Source organism: Ailuropoda melanoleuca, chromosome 8 (assembly GCF_002007445.2).
Source record: "Ailuropoda melanoleuca isolate Jingjing chromosome 8, ASM200744v2, whole genome shotgun sequence".
Classification (NCBI taxonomy): Eukaryota; Metazoa; Chordata; class Mammalia; order Carnivora; family Ursidae; genus Ailuropoda; species Ailuropoda melanoleuca.
In genome coordinates, this window is record NC_048225.1 from 119,739,713 (window position 1) to 119,743,030 (window position 3,318).

Sequence of the window (3,318 nt, forward strand, 5' to 3'; positions counted from 1 at the left end):
TTGCTGTAGGTAAGGAGACAAAGCTTATAGTTAAGTTATGGGAAATAACATTTTATCATATTAAAAAATAATTTTAATCATTCTAACATTTACTGAACAGCTCCTAGGTGGGGGGCCCTAGGCTGGGCAACAGGACATGATGCCATATTCCCTGGAGGTGTGAAGAGCTTACTGAAGGGGATCTGTGTGAGCATTCAACTCTGACACAGCCTGAAAGGCGCTCAGAGAGGCAGGTAGGTGACGCTCATGGGGCAGGGACACTCACCACACCAAGAGAAAAAGAGGAGCTTAGAAGAACAGCACAGAGACACTGCGGCACTTCTGAGGACTTCCATGCGTGTGACATGGAGCAGTCCATTGGCATTTTCCAACTGAACATTCACAGATGAACACAGTCTCCACTGCGTGATCTGAAAGGTCCCCACCATGAGGTCACTGCTGAGACACAAATTTGAATGGCTTGTCAGGACGCCAGAGTGAACCTGCCAGCCACTTAGCTGGTGAATGGACCACGTCCGACGGCTGGCATTCACGGCCCCACACAGCTCAGCTCTTCTCTTCTCCTTGACATCCATGTAGTCGTTCTCCTACTGTGGATAACATTTTTTTCTTCCTTTGCAGAGCCAGGGAAATATGGAGTTAATAAGGTACAGATGTAATGAAGTAAGGAGTTTATTTTAAAGGCAAAATTTATTTAAGTCGCTTTAGAAATCACCTTGGTCCCCTATTTATAGAACCATTAAGAGTCTAAAAGGATCCCTTATATTTTTCACACTTTACTGCTTTTTATAGTGGAAATGATATGTCATGGTGACATTCATGATTTTGGAAGCTCAGGAAGGTCATGGATGAACCCTTTGAGAATGTCAAGGGTCCAGGTCTCTGAATAATGAGTTATATTTTATTGGTACTCTACTGGATATAGCAAGGCCTCGTTTTAAGTTTGGAAAGAAGATATATTCTCCTTTATATGCTCTTTCTGCCATTCAGAGAGGCTGCCATTGCTCTGCCCTGTTAATGAAGGCTTAGCGTGTGCTACCAGAAGATCAAGGATGGTATTTGTCCACGCACTGCAGCCTGACAAGTAACTCAAACCAACAAGGAACTACATTCCCCCCAACTGAGCCCTTTTCCCTTGGTCTCTTTCCTGGAACCTAATAACCACTGAAACTCAAACTCTGGCCCCTCCCCCAAATACCTTCCATGTACCTCGAGCTTAGCATGACAACACACAACCTCGATCTGCTTCCAGTCCTGTCTCCTTGTTCTGACTATTACTAACTCAAATGTATTTATTGCTGAAGCCAGAAAATTCAGAGTTGGCCAGACTCTTTAACCCAACATCTAATCAGTTACCGAGTGAATCGATTTTACCTCTTAAATGACTCTCGAATGCAGCCAGGCCTCTCCAGCCCCATGGCACTGCCCTAGCTCAGAGCCAAATCATCTGTCATCACAATACCCTGACCCCATGCCTCCAAATCGTCCTTGCTCTATCTTCCAAAAGGATACCGGGTAATTTTTCTCAAAATGCAAATCCTGCACTCACTGGCTTCCACTGAAGATCAAGATAGGGTCCTATTGATAACTGGTTCCCAGCCAGTGATTCAGATTCCCACGGTCTGCACCTAACACTGAGAAACACCGTGGCTGGGAGCCGTTTATCTCCCTGAACATGCTACATTCTTTCATACCTCTGCACATTTTGCATTTGCCCAACTCTTGTCCTCTTCTCGGAGAGCCTCTTACAGTACCTTCAGGATCCAATTCAAATGTCACTACTCCAAGAGAGCCACGGCTACATCTCTCAGTGGCTGTCCTCTCTGGCCTCCCACAGAACTGGATACACACCACTATTGAAGCATGGGTCACAGCTTACACTAACAACTTGTTAACAGGTTTATCTTCAGTGATCCAGGAGCTCCTGTTCGTCTCTGAATCCTAGTGGGTAGCACAATGCTTGGCTCCTGCCAGCAAGTCAGTGAGTGTCTCCCGAATGAAAGGACCCGTGATTGAGATCTGTAGCTATGTGGTAAAGTGACAGAAGCGTGTTATCAAAAGGCAAAAACTGCTTTTTTGTTAACTATAAAGTGAATCAAGGTGCCAGAAAAGTTAAAACAAGGATGAAGAATGCTTTTATCTCAACCGACTTTTAAATTACTCATCACATCTGTCCCAGCTAAAGACTAACTGTAGTCAGCCTCCCGCAGCCTGTTAGTCAGAGCGTTTCACACTTGGGCACCAGATCCTGCAAATGTTAAATGATCACACAAAAAATACTTAAAGAAAAGCTATTGGCTTTTAAATGTAAAAAGACGCCCAATAAGAGCAGTTGCTAAATATTATTTACTGTTTGGTACATGAGACCACAATATCGGACACATGGCTTGCGTCATACTGTACACAATGTCCAATATCTACGGTGGCAGTTTCTGCAGGACAATGACAGTGAGGCTGTTCTTTCGTTACTCCTTCATTCATTCACCAGACAACCGCTGGTCAGCCCCCACGTGCCGTGCTCTGGAGAAGCAAAGACAAGAGTGGGTCCCTGAGATTCCAGGCTTTCTATGAGGGAGATGGCTTACTACAAACCGGTGTCCTGGACTTGTATCATTAAGCAGTTACTATTTCAATCCAGCCAGGTTCCAAAAATGTTCTCAAGTTCCCTTTGTACTTAGCAGGTCACAGGTTACCCTGGGAAACCTCAAGAAGGCTGCAAAGCATTCTAACCCAGCTAGATGGTCGTGCTGGGCACAACCTGTCTCCAGGATGCAGGTACATACAAAACGCCGTGTTTAGGATAAGTCCACCACTGTTCTAATTCTCCAGTGTGTTGGGTTTTGTTGAAAGCATTTTCTGAGAAAGAAAAGATTTAGATGAAGGCAGGAGATGAGTAAAAGCTGAGCCCATACTACAACCAAAACTCTTGGCATTATGGTGACGTGGTGTGAGGGCACGGGGCGGAGGGGTTTCCTTGAGTAGCCTCCCTACACATGGTGGTGGAAAAGAAAAGCTTCCAGAGCAAATCCATCTGGGGAAAGACGTAAATCCACTGCATTACGAGCCGCTCCTGGAGGCTTCCTCAAGGTATGGTACTAGGGGAGCTCAAGCCTAACTCTAATCTAACAAACCACATTACAAATAACCGACCAGCCTAAGATACAGCTGCTCTCCTAGCCCCCAGGCTACCCCAGACGGTCGCGCCGGGTTCCCACCAGACTCGAGCGTGAAAAAAAAAAAAAAAAAAAAAAAAAAAAAAAAAAAAAAAAAAAAAAAAAAAAAAAAAAAAAAAAAAAAAAAAAAATGGCTGTCTCTATC